Raw genomic sequence first — 18,430 nt, 5'->3', positions numbered from 1 at the left:
ACCGCCTATTGTATATGTCCTGGATGGCAGAAAGCTTGGCCCAGTGATGTACTGGACCATTCGCACTACCCTCTGTAGCTCCTTGCGGTCAGATGCCGAGCAGTTGCCATACCAGGTGGTGATTCAACCGGTCAGGATGCTCTCGATGGTGCAGCTGTAGAACCTTTTGAGGATCTAGGGACCCATACCACTGTTGTGTCGTCAGCAAACTTAATGATGGTGTAGGAGTCGTGTTAGGTCACGTAGTCATAGGTGAACAGGGAATACAGGATGGAACTAAGTGCACACCCCTGAGAGGCCCCAGTGTTAAGGATCAGTGTGGCAGACGTGTTGTTGCCTACTCTTACCACCTGGGGGTGGCCGTCAGGAAGTCCAGGATCCAGTTGAAGAGGGAGGTGTTTAGTCCCAGAGTCCTTAGCTTAGTGATGAGATTCGTGGGCAATATGGTGTTGAGCGCTGAGCTGTAGTCAATGAACAGCATTCTCACATAGGTGATTCTTTTGTCTAGGTGAGAAAGGGCAGTGTGGAGTGCGATTGAGAATCATTTTCACACCATTCATTTTTCCCATAAGGGATTTTAGAAACACTTAAAATAAGGGCTGTGTATTGTGTATGCTTACCCTGGCATGATGTTTTGAAAACCGTGTAAATCTCTCTGACTTTTATCAATATATTTGCCTGTATTTACCCCCCAAAAATGAAATGCTAATTAGCTGATAATGTGGCTATCATAAAGAACTACAAATGCCGGGATTTATCTGAACAAGACTGCCAAATCGAGGCAAAGATAAGAATCTCTGGATTAACTATCTGATGTTAGCTAAATTTAGTAATTAATAAATTGGCTGCATTTCTTTAAATTGACAATTCTGTGAACTGTCTTCTGCAAGTTTTAAATTGACACAATACCTGTTAGCAAAGGTGTCAGCTCGAGATGACGTGCATGAGCTTGCAGGGATTTGTTGCCTTGCAACAAATTCTACTTTGATGCTAATTAGCATTTTCAATTCTAAAAGTAAATATGGATAAGGGCTGTGTATTGTGTATGAAATACACAAGTCATCCAGAGAGATTTACGTGGTTATCAAAACTTCACGCTTGGATAAGCCTACACAAAACACAGCCCTTTGAAATGGTTCTAAAAATCCCTATTGAAAAAATGAATGGTGGAAAACAACCGCTATGTTTTATGGGTATTATGACACCTCCACTGTGGGGCTTTATAGACATTGAAATGTAAAATGGTTAGGGTATGAGTTTAGGGTAATAATGTCTCGGATCCCGGATAGCACTAAGCATTACATTACCCATAAGAGTCATTGGACAAAGGCACCCAGTGGGAATACGACGTGATACAGATGTATTTTACTGGTTGAAATCTGGTGGGGACGTCATATACAGTGGGGCAAAAAAGTATTTAGTCAGCCACCAATTGTCCAAGTTTTCCCACTTAAAAAGATGAGAGAGGCCTGTAATTTTCATCATAGGTACACTTCAATTATGACAGACAAAATGAGAAAGAAAATCCAGAAAATCACATTGTAGGATTTTTAATGAATTTATTTGCAAATTATGGTGCAAAATAAGTATTTGGTCACCTACAAATAAGCAAGATTTCTGGCTCTCACAGACCTGTAACTTCTTCTTTAACTTCCTGACTGATGTCTTGAGATGTTGCTTCAATATATCCACATAATTTCCCTTCGTGCACCAGTCCCTCCTGCAGCAAAGCACCCCCACAACATGATGCCGCCACCCCCGTGCTTCACAGTTGGGATGGTGTTCTTCGGCTTGCAAGCCTCCCCCTTTTTCCTCCAAACATAAAGATGGTCATTATGGCCAAACAGTTCTATTTTTGTTTCATCAGACCAGAGGACATTTCTCCAAAAAGTACGATCTTTGTCCCCATGTGCAGTTGCAAACCGTAGTCTGGCTTTTTTTCTGGTGGTTTGGGCGCAGTGGCTTCTTCCTTGCTGAGCGGCTTTTCAGGTTATGTCGATATATGACTCGTTTTACTGTGGATATAGATACTTTCGTACCTCTTTCCTCCAGCATCTTCAAGGTCTTTTGCTGTTGTTCTGGGATTGATTTGCACTTTTTGCACCTAAGTACATTAAATTCTAGGAGACAGAACGTGTCTCCTTCCTGAGCGGTATGATGACTTCGTGGTCCCATGGAGTTTAAACTTGCATACTATTGTTTGTACAGATGAACGTGGTACCTTCAGCCATTTGGAAATTGCTCTCAAGGATGAACCAAACTTGTAGAGGTCAACCATTTTTTTTTCTGAGGTCTTGGCTGATTTTGTTTTCATTTTCCCATGATGTCAACCAAAGAGGCACTGAGTTGGAAGTTAGGCCTTGACATACATCCACAGGTACACCTCCAATTGACTCAAATGATGTCATTTAGCCTATCAGAAGCTTCTGAAGCCATGGCATTTTCTGGCATTTTCCAAGCTGTTTACAGGCACAGTCAACTTAGTGTATGTAAACTTCTGTCCCATTGTGATACAGTGAAATAATCTGTCTGTAAACAATTGTTGGAGAAATTACTTGGGTGGGCTATATACCGATGGACTATGTACAGCTGCAGCGATCGGTTAGCTGCTCAGATAGCAGGTGTTTAAAGTTGGTGAGGGTGATAAGTCTTAAACTTCAGAGATTTTTGCAATTCGTTCCAGTCGCAAGCAGCAGAGAACTGGAAGGAAAGGCGGCCAAATGAGGTTTTGGCTTCAGGGATGATCAGTGAGATACGCCTGCTGGAGCGTGTGCTACGGGTGGGTGTTGCCATCGTGACCAGTGAACTGAGATAAGGCGGAGCTTTACCTAGCATAGACTTGTAGATTACCTGGAGCCAGTGGGTCTGGCGACGGACATGTAGCGAGGGCCAGCCGACTAGAGCATACAGGTCTCGGGGGTGGGTGGTATAAGGTGCTTTAGTAACAAAACAGATGTCAGTGTGATAAACTGCATCCAGTTTGCTGAGTAGAGTATTGGAAGCTATTTTGTAGATGACATCGCCGAAGTCGAGGGTCTGTAGGATAGTCAGTTTTACTAGGGTAAGTTTTGCGGCGTGAGTGAAGGAGGCTTTGTTTTGCGAAATAGAAAGCCGACTAGATTTGATTTTTGGATTGGAGATGTTTGATATGAGTCTGGAAGGAGAGTTTACAGTCTAGCCAGACACCTAGGTACTTATAGATGTCCACATATTCTAGGTCGCAACCATCCAGGGTGGTGATGCTAGTCGGGCGTGCGGGTGCAGGCAGTGAACGACTGAAAAGCATGCATTTGGTTTTACTAGCGTTTAAGAGCAGTTGGAGGCCACGGAAGGAGTGTTGTATGGCATTGAAGCTCGTTTGGAGGTTAGATAGCACAGTGTCCAAGGAAGGGCCAGAAGTATACAGAATGGTGTCGTTTGCGTAGAGGTGGATCAGGGAATCGCTCGCAGCAAGAGCAACATCAGAACGTTTTGATCTCGGAGTGTTCAGAGCGCACACTGGGCACTCTAGCCGAGGAGTAGGGTTGATCCAAGCGTTCTGACCTAAAAACAGCAGTCAAGCACCCAAGCTAACTGCTCTTAAACGCTACATATGGGCAGTGAGGCTACTGAACCCGCACCAAGCCAGGTGGGCCCTTCACCAGATTCGATTTCACACTGACATATCGCCCAGGTTAAAAAACATCAAAACTGATGCCTTGTCCCATCTCTACAATTCGGGAGAGGTTCCTGTCTTGAGTACACCCATAATTCTGCCCTCTCGAGTAGTAGCCCCCGTGTTCTGGGATGTAGATGTGGACATTCGCCAGGACTTGGTGAGGGAACCGGCACCTGCTACCTGTCCTCCTGAGCGCACCTACATTCCCAGGGGAATAAGGGATTGGCTGTGCACCTGGGAGCACACGGCTGTCATCACTGGTCATCCAGGTATCACCCACACCATTCAATCTCTCTGGAAAGTACTGATGGCCCACGTTGGTGCAAGATGTCACTCGTTATGGCAACTCCTGTTCCGTATGTGCCTAATCCAAATCCCCCTGGAATGCTCCAGCAGGGAATCTCCTCCCCGTGCCTCAGCATCCTTGGTCTCATCTGTCTATTGATTTTTGTCACGATCTCCGCTCTTCTAGTTTTGCCACCATATTTTTGATATTGGACAGATTCTCTAAATCATGTCGTTTCATCCCTCTCTCTGTTCTCCATACTTCTATCCAGGTCACGGAGGCAGTGTTCCTGCAGGTCTTCTGGCACTATGGCCTCCAGGAGGCTATAATCTCTGAGCATGGCCCCCGATTCACATCACTTGTATGGAAGGCCTTCATGGAGAAGATTGGGGTCACGGTCAGCCTCACTTCTGGGTACCAGCCTCAGTCTAATGGGCAGGTGGAGAGGATGAACCGGGAGCTGGGGAGGTTCTTAAGGGGCCAATGCCAGTACTGACAGGAGGAATGGGCCCGATTCCTTCCCTGGGCTGAATACGCACAGAATTCATTGCAACACTCCTCCACCGGGCTGACTCCCTTCTAGTGTGTTCTGGGTTATCAGCCAGCCCTGGCTCCGTGAACTCCGAGCCAGACCGAAACTCCTGCGGTGGACGAGTGGTTCAGGCTTGCAGAAGAGGTATGGAATGATGCCCACAGACTCCAGTGCGCTGTCCGCCGTCAGTAAACGCTGGCAAAAAAGCTTCATTAAATTGTTGCCAGCAAACCGCTGCAGTCACCAACGCTCTGGATAACATAAAACCAGCCTAACCAGCTCTGCTAGGGTGAGTAAAATGGTCAGAGTGAGCTGTTCTCTCATTTGTGTCGAAGTAGCTAGAAAGCTAACCAACATTAGCCAGTTAGCTCGGGTGCTTGACTGCTGTTTTTAGGTCAGAACGCTTGGATCAACCCTACTCCTCGGCCAGAGTGCCCAGTGTGCGCTCTGAACGTTCCGAGATCAAAGCGTTCTGAGTTTACGAACGCCCAGAGCACACTCTGGCACTGCAGATTCAATTTACGAACACACCCACAGTATAAGCCAGTCTTTAGTCTTGAAATCTTTGGTTGTATAGTACATAGCCTCACATGTGAATCGTTAAAGAGATGGGTGAGGCTAATGCTTTAAGAGAACGATGCTGAATGGGTGTGGACAAAAAAAGAGCTCTCCAGTAGGGACCAAAATATTCAAGAGACATTTTCTCAAAAGTGAGGTTACTAGTTTATCAACTTTCAAAGCAAAATTACTTTCCCATTGTTCCTCAACTGTAGTGTTTGATATACAATTTTCTAGCTCTGAGTCTCTACTTTTATCCAATGTTAAACCGAATCGAGCCAGTCGGTCACTTACAGCGCCTTTGGTTATCCTAAAATGTATTAAATGTATATATAAAAAAAATCCTCTGCAATCTACCCCATATATACCCCAAAATGTGTGTGTATATATATATATATATATATATATATATATATATATATACCCCAAAATGACAAAGCAAAAACAGGTTTTTAGAAAGTTTGCTAATTTTATAACATTGAAAACAAAAATACCTTATTTACATAAGTATTAAGACCCTTTGTTATGAGACTTGAATATGAGCTTAGGTACATCCTGTTTACATTGATCATCCTTGAGATGTTTCTACAACTTGATTGGAGTCCACGTGTGGTAAATTCAATTGATTGGAGATTATTTGGAAAGGCACACACCTGTCTATATAAAGTTGACAGTGCATGTCAGAGAAAAAACCAAGCCAGGTCGAAGGAATTGTCCGTAGAGTGTCAAGACAGGATTGTGTCGAGGCACAGATCTGGCGAAGGGAACCAAAACGTTTCTGCAGCATTGAATGTCACAAAGCACAGTGGCCTCCGTAATTCTTAAATGGAAGGAGTTTGTAACCCCCAAGACTCTTCTTAGAGCTGGCCAAACTGCGAAATCTGGGGAGAAGGGCCTTGGTCAGGGAAGTGACCAAGAACCCGATGGTCACTCTCACAGAGCTCTAGAGTTCCTCTGTGGAGATGGGAGAAACTTCCAGAAGGACAACCATCTCTGCAGCACTCCACCAATCAGGCCTTTATGGTAGAGTGGCCAGACGGAAGCCGCTCCTCAAGTAAAAGGCACATGACAGCCCGCTTGGAGTTTGCCAAAAGGCAAAAGACTCTCAGACCATGAGAAACAATATTCTCAAATGTTCCATATGCACAAAAAGCTAATTTCTCTCAAATGTTGTGCACAAATTTGTTCCCATCTGTGTTAGTGAGCATTTTCCCTTTGCCAACATAATCCATCCACCTGACTGGTGTGGCATATCAAGAAGCTGATTATTAATCATGATCATTACACAGGTGCACCTTGTGCTGGTAAATGGCCACTCTAAAATGTGCAATTTTTCAGACAACACAATGTCACAGATATCTCAGGTTTTGAGGGAGTGTGCAATTGGCATGCTGACTGCAGGGATGTCCACCAGAGCTGTTGCTAGAACTGAATATTCATTTCTCTACCATAAACTGCCTCCAACATTGTTTTAGAGAATTTGGCGGTGCGTCCAACCGGCCTCACAACCACAGACCATGTGTAACCACCCCCGCTGAGGACCTCCTCCACCTGCGGGACCATCTGAGACCGCTGATGAAAAACGGTGGAGTTGCGCAACCAAATAATTTCTGTCCGAAAACGTCTTGGCTTGTCGTCCTCACCAGGGTCTTAACCTGACTGCAGTTTGGCGTCGTATCCGACTTCAGTGGGCAAACGCTCACCTTCGATGGCCACTGGCACACTGGAGAAGTGTGCTCTTCGTGGATTAATCCCAGTTTCAACTGTACCGGGCAATGGCAGACAGTGTGTATGGCATCGTGTGGACGAACCGTGTGCTGATGTCAATGTGTTAAACAGATTGCCCCATGGTGGGTTTATTGTATGGGCAGGCATAAGCTACTGACAATGAACCCAATTGCATTTAATCAATGGCAATTTGAATGCACAGAGGTACCATGATGAGATCCTGAGGCCCATTGTTGTGCCATTTATCCGCAGCCATCACCTCCTGTTTCAGCATGATAATGTACAGCCAGCCCCATGTCGCAAGGATCTGTACACAATTTCTGGAAGCTGAAAATGTCCCAGTTCTTCCATGGTCTGCATATTCACCAGACATGTCACCCATTGAGCATGTTTGGGATGCTTTGGATCGACGTGTATGACAGCATGTTCCAGTCCCCGCAAATATCGAGCAACTTTGCACACCCATTGAAGTGGAACAACATTCCACAGGCCACAATCAACAGCCTGATCAACTCTATGCGAAGGAGTTGTCGCGCTGCATGAGTCAAATGGTGGTCACACCAGATACTGACTGGTTTTCTGAACCACGCCTCTACCTTTTTTTGAAGGTATCAGTGGCCAACAGATATAACATGTGTATTCTGTCATGTGAAATCCATAGAATAGGGCCTAATTCATTTATTTCAGTTGACTGATTTCCTTATATGAACTGTAACTCAGTAAAATCTTTCAAATTGTTACCTGTGTACCTACCTTTTTAACAAAACAAAGCAATAGGAGGGAGAAGCAAACCACTGTGCTCATTCTCCTTCGCGACCCCTGCTGGTGGCAACGGGTATAAACAATTCCCAATGGAAATCGTTGGAAGACCAGAATACTAGTGGATTCTACTAGGGGTTCCCCAATTTTTTCAATCGGGGCCTCCCTTCCAGAATTGGGGGATATCCCGTGCACCCCCACCCCGTGCAAGTCTATTTCTGTGGGCACAAACACTGTTCATGACACAAACGGGTTTAAAGCAAATGTTCTTGCAATTCTATGCATTTGGCCATGTCTAATGTGTATTCATGTGATATGAGTGTCTAAAAAAAATCCAACAATATCTATGATCTAAACAAATCGCAATTTTAAAAAACTATAAGCTAATTGAGCTGGACATTTCTGAAAAGTTATACATCTAAGGTATGCAATGACTAACATGAGAAGAGGAATTGATGATGTATTTGACCCAATTTCAAAATTGCACCTTGTACATTATACTATTAAAACTTTCAAAGGTAAATTTAGACGGACTGAGTTCCTGCCGATCCTGCGCGCTCCCCCTTGTGGGCGCAACCCACAATATCTAAACCATGTTTACATTACCTTGTGGGCAGCCACAACTATACTGTATGAAAATAAACAAATTATAAATAAACGTCACAAATTATAAACCTACAATTTGTTATTTGTAGATCAGTCAGTCACAATTTACCCATGATACTGTAGTGACCTGACTAGATCATAAATGAACAATTGTCCAGACAGAGGCTTGAGTTTGCGAATTGACGGTTTATTGAACCAACTTTACACAGGCTACTGTTTGGGCCGTAGCACACGCCAAATAGATGACAGATAACCCACAAGCCAATCGTGACCTTCCCTTGTGAAGCCCAGACGTAAGAGAGAGAGAACAAAGGCTGAACCTGGTCTTAACTTCCAATGCCCAACCCCCCTCCACGCCACTCCGCCAACCACCAGGATGCCCGGCATCAGAACATTCCAGGCATTCCCGTGATTGGCAGATAGCAGGTTGATTGACATGTCGGACCCCGCGAACACCGGGTACTGGTCAGTACAACACAACCACCTCCTAGCCTAGCACATAACACACAGCTGTCTGTGCGGGTCGCTACAATACATTGTGGTTTTGATCCTATCGAACACGGCCATGGACTACTAGCTACATCACAAAATAAAATACTTTTCGGGAGGGAAAGAGATTGATGATGGTTAGAAGAGCGCCTTTACCTTGAAAAGACAGTTAAATGGCATCCCTTGCGAGGACGAGAACAAGATGTATGTCAGGAGGAAAAGTGCAGTATTATCACAAGGAAATGTATACTTGGAATACGGGTGAGGAATAGAGGGGAAAAGAGGCAGATGAGGTCTAAGAGAGAGAAGGAGGAAAAGGGTGTTTGAATCGGTTAGCGGGCGGGCGGAAAAGAGAGATTGGAAGAAGGTGTAAGCAGAGTGAGCTGTACGCCGGATAGAAGACAGGAGGCGAAATGGAAGTGAATGAGGGCGAAGTATCGGTGGTAGGTGCGGTAAAGTCATCGGAGATCGATGTATGCACCGATGATCAGGATGAAGAAGAATCTGTGACAGTAGGTGTGAAGTTTATGTAGAAAGTGGACTCGTGCCTTTTGGCTGGTCGATTTGTGGTTTCACGGTGGGTGGAAAACAAGTGTTTGGTCATGTGGAATCGTTGCGGGGTAACTAGAAGTGGTCTAGTGATAATGGTTTATGTTGGGCAGAGGAAGAATGCGCTTGAAGTAAAACGAATGGGGGTAAGTAAAAGTGAAGCGTTTCGTTCTCAAGAAAAAGGCACCAGTGAAAGGAGATATAACTGGGCTAGCAGTAGATATAGACGATGACCAGTTGAAGGCAAAGATTCCCGGTGTATGTGATGCTCGGCGTTTGATGCGACGCAGACCGGGTGGGGGAACAGAGTCGGTGTCTGTTCTTTTGAGTTTTGAAGCAGAGTCTTTGCCTGATAAAGTGAAGATGGGATCTATAAAGTTATCCTGTACGAGCCTATGTGCCGAATATGTAGTAGAGTAGTAGAGAGATACTAGTACAGAGGGAGGAGTGGTGAGAGTAGTAGAGATATACTAGTACAGAGGGAGGAGTGGTGAGAGTAGTAGAGATATACTAGTACAGAGGGAGGAGTGGTGAGAGTAGTAGAGATATACTAGTACAGAGGGATAGGCCGAAAAGTTTCAGTAAGATTGGATTTTTAGCATTTACAACAATGGTTATTAATTGTACTGCAGGAATAGATCAGAAGTCTCAGAAAATGTAGGCTGTGGTGGCAGCTGTAGAGAGGCATTTGGGTGTGCAGGACTTGACCGCAGGAGAGTTACAGGATGTTGTGATTTCCCATCCTTTAGGGTGATGGCATGAGGTAGGAATAAATACATTTAATTAGTGGAGTATGGGGGTGTTAAATGATTTAAAATAAAATTATTTTGAAATTAGTGAATATAGTGTTTAGGACATTTTTCTACTTTAAGTATAAGGTCTTGTAGGTCTGGCAGTAATGGAACAAATTTGATGCAACCCTCGTTAACCTCATAGAATAAGGAGATGAAAGACCTCCAATCGTCAATATGACTGGCTGCGTTTTGCTACAATCATTATTTAGTTTTCCAAGAACCCGTAAAACAGAGGCAGTGGGAGAACCTATTAAAGTAAGTAAAAATGTCACTAGTTAACTTTACATATCACCAGCTTGCTAACTTCATATTAGCTATCTTGATGTACTTTATTTATCGTTGTAACACAAAATGCATTTGTAGCTAGGTAGGTAACGTTAGCTAGCTAACAGCCATGGAAGAGGGTGAAAGGATGGTGAAAGGATTAGCCAGCACTTCCAGGTGTCAGAGAAGGGAGAGTAGGCTACTCGGGGATAGGGAAGATCCAGCCCCTAGCGAGAAACTGAGGACAGAGTGATATAGCATCGTAATATTAAGGGCTGTCTAACTTGAGTATAATGGAAAGGGAAAAAATGCAGCCTGTTTCCTTGTGATGTTTTCTGTCTTCAGATACAGAGAGCTGTCGAAGCCTGTCTGCAGATGAAGAGGTCCCAGTGAATGTCCCAAGAGAGTAAGGGTACATCCCTGTATGCCATGGAGTATATACCGTTTTAAAAGTCACACAATGTAGAAACCTATTACAACTGGAGCAGACCAACCCTGCTGGGTGTGCATGCTTCTGTTTTAGCCCAGCACTAAAACACCGTATTCAATATATTAAGCCTAATTAGTTAATAAGCCAGTGACCTAGTTTGCTCACCCAGTAGATCAGGGATCCGTGGCTTGAAGTTGGCCACCACTGGTATTGTCTTTTTTTGGTTCACCGGAAATTGTTTTGGTAATAATAGCCTACTTGTTACTAAAATGTCTAACCTTTACATATGCGTTAGCTTACTTATACACATTGAAATGGTTGATTCTTTGAAGTTGCGTTTTAAACTTGTTTTAATTGTTAACTATTATTCAAGATTAACTAGTGTTGATGTTGATTAATCACAGATCACATTCCTGCAATAAAGAGGGGAAGGGAATCTGTCTCTAATTTGTCTGTTTTCTCAAATGAACATTACCTTTTTGTTCAGTCATAAGCTCTCCAATTAGTTTTATTTGATTCTCGCAACAAAAAAAAAATCTGGATATCAACCATGTGAACCCATTTTGTAGCTGATAATGGCATATAATACCAGTGCAGCCATAGGCCTACAGCACTGGTTCCCAACTCCAGTCCTTGAATACCCCCAACAGCAAACATACCTGATTCAACTCATTGAGGGCCTGATAATTAGTTGACAAGTGTGTTTGTCCGGGGCTACACTAAAGCTGTACTGTTGGGGATACTCAAGGACTGGAGTTGGGAACCACTGGCCCACAGTATAATGGCCTTTGCCTTTTGGGCATTTGCAATGCACCCCTTCCTTACATTATGCATAGGATAGCTTAAATCACACACTGTTTACATATTGTTCAGCTATATGTTCTCAATTTAAAAAACGATACCAGTAGACAACGTATATGAAGCTAGTCATTATGCTAGATTTTGCACATGCCTTGTGCTGACATTACATATTTTGTTTCAAATACAACCCTTGTACTCTAGGTGGTGAAATGTCTGGAAGCACGAGATGGGATCCTTAGCTTAAAACATACACACAACTACTACTACCAAGTCCAATGCCAGATACTTTTCTCCAAGGTCCGAGTGGCACTGTGAAGATTGTTTGACGAAGACTACCACAACAATTACATTGTCTATGCTAAATGTGTTTAAATTGTTAAGAAATAAAATAGTTAGGCTATAAGAAATACTTTCTATTCAATGGAACTAGGCAAAGCAAAGATTACTATTTTAATTTCACCCATACAACAATGTAGCCTATTATTAAAGTACAGTATGTTTACAATATCATAAACAGTAGTATTTTACACGTTCCAAATGACATTTTACATACTCATACAGTTTTGTCTTGACAAAGTGAAGGTGCTCTACTCAAATGGAATCAACAGAATCATTCAGATTGACCAAAGCACATCATATAACAACCATCTTGTATAATTGAGTGAAGTCTCCTTTCATATTTGGAAAAGGACAAAGTACTAGAAGTAGAAACGGATGCTTCTGCAGCATTGCTCATCTTCACAGTGGGTATCCAGTCAGCATGGGTGTCTTAATAGAGGTCAACTGGGGAGCCTACAGTAGTACATAAAATGAAAATCACACCTGATGTTAGAATATCACTTCTTCAGGTCACCTATACCATCAGGGCACTTAATTGTTTGGTTGTGTTTAATTCATTCTGGTGTTAATACCATATAAAGATTACATATATTGTTGGGCTGGAACAAGCAATAGTCAACACAGCAGGTTGTCCTATCCTATTGAGTCTTTTTTCCTATGTTGTAATGTGCATACATTTTCACTCTTATGAATAAAGTTCTCAACAAATTTTCACTGGGTTATCATATGATAAAATATAACCACTGGAGCTTTTTTGGAAAATAATGTCCTCCAGGCAATATGGATGTCATATTGTACAATTTGTGGCTCCCCTTTTCATGATCATGGCTAGAAGGGATCCAGTTTTTGTAAAAAATGAACGTCATATTTTATATTTCGTAGCAAATATCAAAAGCTGGATCCCTTTCATAGGCCTTGATAACATGGTTGCATTCAAGACAAGGTCGTTTTTATTGGTCAGTGTCAATAGGGTAGGCTACCATCGTATTAAAAAACATTCTGCTAATTCCTCCAGTCATATAAAGTGTAGTATAATTGCATGAAAAGTTTATCAAAAGGCCACATTATTCCCATGCGAAGGAAACAGCTCTGATATTGCCTATGAACCTATGTCGCTAACGTTACGCGCTTATTAATAGCCTAATTTATCACTATCCAATCTACTCATCACATGAACAGTAGATGTACATTAGTCTGCAAATGTGATGATAGAGGCACCCAATTCTTTGTTATAAATGTGCATTTTAATGGTGAAAAATAGCTTCCCTAAAACGTTAAACTCACGCGACACATGCTAATTGATAGACTACCGGCTATCCTGCTAGCTAATTTAGTGTTGTTGCTAACAAAACTCGAAATCGATCAGACTTGATTTACCAGTGATGAAATTATCGTAGCAGACCAGTTACTGACAGCTGTCTGTGATCAGGCCTTTACAAGCAAAAAGGTTTCTTCGCTTTTCTGACAGTTTTTGAGTCTTATCTCACTGGTGTCACCAATTGTGTTTCATGATTGCGGGGAATCTTTAAACATGTTTTTTTTTCGTCGTCTTTCCTGCCTTGTTAGAGCAGCCAAATACTCTACAGAAAATTACCGTGGTAATGAATCAACACGTTTTAGGCACTTCCAACATGGCAGCCAGGAGGCGTCGTACGTCAACTGCGAGCCCTCTATTGTTGTCTACGCCATCTCAAGCTAGTCTCAAAATGATATGGCAAGTATCATCTACAGTACCTACAAGGAACAAAGTAATCATAAGGTTGCCTAACACAATGCAATTAGAAAGTAATTCATCCCTATGTGTGAGATTTTTTTTATTTTAAATATGCCATAAAACTAACTTTTCTGGAACACAGTTCAAATAAATAAATAAATTGATGGGGGACAAAAATTCGTGGAACATTTTTCATGATGAAAATACATATCCATAATATATTATTTTGTATGGGGGTGTGATATTTATGTTCTTAAAATATATGATCATACATTTAAAAATATGTCACGTTTATATATGAGTTTTAAATATACAGTGCATTCGGAAAGTATTCAGATATCTTTCATTTTTCCACTTTTTATTACGTTACAGCCTTACTCTAAAATTGATTCAATTATTTTTCTCCCTCATCAATCTACACACAATACCCCATAATGACTAAGCAAAAACAGGTTAAGAAATTTTGGCAAATGTATTTTTTTTTTAACCCAGAAATTTCACATTTACGTAAGTATTCAGACCCTTTACTCGGTACTTTGTTGAATCACCTTTGGCAGAAATGACGCTACAAGCTTGGCACACCTGAATTTGAAGAGTTTTTCCCATTCTTCTCTGCAGATCCTCTCAAGCTCTGTCGGGTTGGATGGGGAGCGTCGGCGCATAGCTATTTTCAGGTCTCCAGAGATGTTCGATCGGGTTCAAGTCCGGGCTCTGGCTGTGCCACTCAAGGACATTCAGAGACTTGTTGCGAAGCCAGTCCTGCATTATCTTGGCCGTGTACTTATGGTCGTTGTCCTGTTGGAAGGTGAACCTTCGTCCCAGTCTGAGGTCCTGTATGCTCTGGAGCAGGTTTTCATCAAGAATCTCGCTGTACTTTGCTCCGTTCATCATTCCCTCGATCCTAATTAGTCTCCCAGTCCCTGCCGCTGAAAAACATCACCACAGCATGATGCTGCCACCACCATGCTTCACCGTAGGGATGGTGCCAGGTTTCCTCCTGACGTGAGGCTTGGTATTCAGGCAAAAGAGTTCAATCAAGGTTTCATCAGACCAGAAAATCTTGTTTCTCATCATCTTACACTTATCTCCATCACTAGCTTTAAGCACCAACTGTCAGAGCAGCTCACAGATTACTGCACCTGTACATAGCCCACCTACAATTTAGCCCAAACAACTACCTCTTTCCCTACTGTATTTATTTTATTTATTTATTTATTTTGGTCCTTTGCACTCCATTATTTTTATTTCTACTTTGCACATTCTTCCACTGCAAATCTACCATTCCAGTGTTTTACTTCCAGTGTTATATTGTATTTACTTTGCCACCATGGCCTTTTTTTGCCTTTACCTCCCTTATCTCACCTCATTTGCTCACATCTTATATAGACTTGTTTATGCTGTATTATTGACTGTATGTTTGTTTTACTCCATGTGTAACTCTGTGTCGTTGTATGTGTCGAACTGCTTTGCTTTATCTTGGCCAGGTCGCAATTGTAAATGAGAACTTGTTGTCAACTTGCCTACCTGGTTAAATAAAGGTGAAACATTAAAAAAAATCTGAGTCCATTAGCTGCTTTTTGGCAAACTTCAAGCGGGCTGTCATGTGCCTTTTACTGAGGAGTGGCTTCCGTCTGGTCACTCTACCATAAAGGCCTGATTGGAGCCCCTCTGTTGGAGAGGCTTCCTTTAAAGAACACCCTCTGTAATTCTGTTAGACAGGTAACTCTTTATCCACAATAGAGCAGGGGGTGGAAAGCCATAACACATATGTTTTTCTGTCAGCAGACTGATCGATAATGTCAAAAGCCACACTGAAGTCTAACAAAACAGCTGTTGTCAATTTGTTTACAGTAAAATAGCATTGTATCTGGTCAAACACAATTTTGTACAAAAGTTTACGAAGGGTTCATAACAGTCTGATTGGTTGGCTATTTGAGCCAGTAAAGGGGGCTTTACTATTCTTGGGTAACATAATTACTTTTGTTTCCCTCCAGGCCTGAGGGCACACACTTTCTGGTAGGCTAAGATTGAAGATATGGCAAATAGGAGTGGCAATATCTTCTGCTATTATCCTCAGTAATTTTCCATCCAAGTTGTCAGACCTCGGTGGCTTCTCATTGATGATAGACAACAATCATTTTTTCAATTCTTTCACACGCACTTTACAGAATTCAAAATTACAATGCTTGTCTTTCATAATTTGATCAGTTATATTTATACTTGGATGTGTAGTGTCAGCGTTTGTTGCTGGCATGTCATGCCTAAGTTTGCTAATCTTGCCAATGAAAAAAATCATTAAAGTAATTGGCAATATCAGTGGGTTTTGTGATGAATTAGCCATCTGTTTCAATGAATGATGGAGCTGAGTTTGCCTTTTTTCTGAACATTTCATTTAAGGTGCTCCAAAGGTTTTTACTATCATTTATCTTTGTTTCATTGTATAGTTTCTTCTTTTTATTCAATTTCGTCACATGATTTCTCAATTTGCAGTACGTTTTCCAATTGGTTGTGTAGCCAGAATTATTTGTCATTCCTTTTGCCTCATCCCTCTCAACCATACAATTTTTAAATTCCTCATCAATCCACTGGGATTTAACCATTTTTTACAGTAATTTTCTTAATGGTTGCATGCTTATTAGTAACTGGAATAAGCTATTTCATAAATGTGTCAAGTGCAGCATCTGGTTGCTCCAGATTACACAACACCGACCAACAAATAGTATTTACAACAACAACATAGGAATCACTACAAAACTTATGCTATGTCCTCTTACAAACTATATCAGGCCCAGCCTTTGGAACTTTGGTTTTTCTAAATATGGCTACAATATTTTTATCACTACATCTGATGGATTTGGATACTGCTTTAATGCACATTTCTGCAGTATTAGTAAATATGTGATCACTACATGTTGATGATTTCATTTCTGTGCTGTTTGTAAATACCCTGGTAGGTTGGTCTGATAACCTGAACCAGGGTTGCATGCACTAGTTATCGTTTGAAGCTTTTTTCTTGAATTGACAGCTTGATGAAAGCCAGTCAATATTTAAATCACCCAGAAAATGTACCTCTCTGTTGACTGTTATATAGCAGCTTCCCACCAGAATGGGCTTTAGGTGAGGCAGATACACCTGTAGCCATATTACTTCAACAGTATCATGAGATCCTCTCTAAGCTTTACATGAATGTGGTTCTGAATATAAAATGGCAACACTTCCACCTTTGACATTTCTGTCTTGTTTATAACCATTTACTGCTACCACTGTATCATCAAAGGTATTATCTAAGTGAGTTTCAGAGATTGTCAGAATATGAATGTCATCTTTTACTAGCAAATTATTTATTTTTTATATAAGTTTGCCTACGTTAGTGCCTACAAAAGACACCATTGCTCTCAATTAGTTTTAGAATTATGGTAAATTACATCTATACTGAACAAAAATATAAATGCAACATGCAACAATTTCTAATATTTGACTGAGTTATAGTTCATGTGAGGAAATAGGTCATTAGAACTTAATCTACGGATTTCACATTACTTGGAATACAGAGATGCATCTATTGGTCACAGATACAGTACCAGTCAAAAGTCTGGACACACCTACTCATTCCAGGGTTTTTCTTTACATTGTAGAATAATAGTGAAGACATCAAAACTATGAAATAATACATATGGAATCATGTAGTAACCAAAACAGTGTTAAACAAATAAAATATATTTTATGTTTGAGATTCTTCAAAGTAGGCACTCTTTGCTTTGATGACAGCTTTGGTGGGTTTTTTCTACAACAGGACAATGACCCAACACACCTCCAGGCTGTGTAAGGGCTATTTGACCAAGGAGAGGGATGGAGGGCTGCATCAGATGACCTGGGTCCTCATTTATAAAAATGTTCTTAGATTTATACTTGTCATATACTTGTCATAAGAAATGGTCTGACCTTAAACTGCAAGGGAAAAAAGAATAGCCATACATAACCGCAGAATTAAGGCAACGGGGTTATATCCTTCCTGTTTGACCCTGTCCGGGGGTATCATCGGATGGGGCCACAGTGTCTCCTGACCCCTCCTGTCTCAGCCTCCAGTATTTATGCTGCAGTAGTTTATGTTTCGGGGGGCTAGTGTCGGTTTGTTATATCTGGAGTACTTCTCCTGTCTTTTCCGGTGTCCTGTGTGAATTTAAGCATGCTCTCTCTAATTCTCTCTTTCTCTCTTTCTTTCTCTCTCTCGGAGGTCCATGACTCAGGACTACCTGGCATGATGACTCCTTGCCCTCCCCAGTCCACCTGGCCGTACTGCTGCTCCAGTTTCAACTGTTCTGCCTGTGATTATTATTATTTGACCATGCTGGTCATTTATGAACATTTGAACATCTTGGCCATGTTCTGTTATAATCTCCACCTGGCACAGCCTGAAGAGGACTGGCCACCCCACATAGCCTGGTTCCTCTCTAGGTTTCTTCCTAGGTTTTGGCCTTTCTAGGGAGTTTTTCCTAGCCAACGTGCTTTTACACCTGCATTGCTTGCTATTTGGGGTTTTAGGCTGGGTTTCTGTACAGCACTTCGAGATATCAGCTGATGTACGAAGGGCTGTTGAAAACGGCCTTTACGGAAGTGGGATTTGTTTATCTGAAGAATACTGGGATAGTACAACTAGAGGTGGATGGGGTTATGAACATATCCAATAAATTCTTTCTGCAACCAGACGAAATGAATCTGCCTTTCAACAGGAAAAGTTTCTCTAATAATCCTAACCATGGCTGGGTGTCTTTGGAGTCATAAATAAATTTGATTTGAACTGGAGGGGGGCCTGGCACTCCGGAGCTCTCCCAAATGGACCAGCGCATCTGGGCAATCATTGGGGAAGGCGCATACACTGGCACATGCTCCGACGGCAGCAGTGAATGTTTCAAAAAAGGTCAG

The 18,430-nt window shown here is 41.9% G+C and overlaps 1 long non-coding RNA gene across 2 annotated transcripts; it reads left to right on the top strand.

Annotated features, from left to right (window-relative positions):
* The first annotated feature begins 8,255 nt into the window (after positions 1–8,255).
* LOC135563005 (uncharacterized) lies at positions 8,256–12,507 on the top strand. Of its 2 annotated transcripts, XR_010460191.1 has the most exons (3): positions 8,256–10,214; positions 10,569–10,629; positions 11,656–12,507. It is a non-coding gene; the product is annotated as an uncharacterized LOC135563005 (long non-coding RNA). The 2 variants fall into 2 exon arrangements; XR_010460190.1 differs by having other exon boundaries at positions 8,256–10,629.
* Positions 12,508–18,430: the final 5,923 nt, after the last annotated feature.

This window comes from Oncorhynchus nerka, linkage group LG20, assembly GCF_034236695.1.
Source record: "Oncorhynchus nerka isolate Pitt River linkage group LG20, Oner_Uvic_2.0, whole genome shotgun sequence".
NCBI lineage: Eukaryota > Metazoa > Chordata > Actinopteri > Salmoniformes > Salmonidae > Oncorhynchus > Oncorhynchus nerka.
This window is presented reverse-complemented; position numbering and strand designations above follow the sequence as displayed.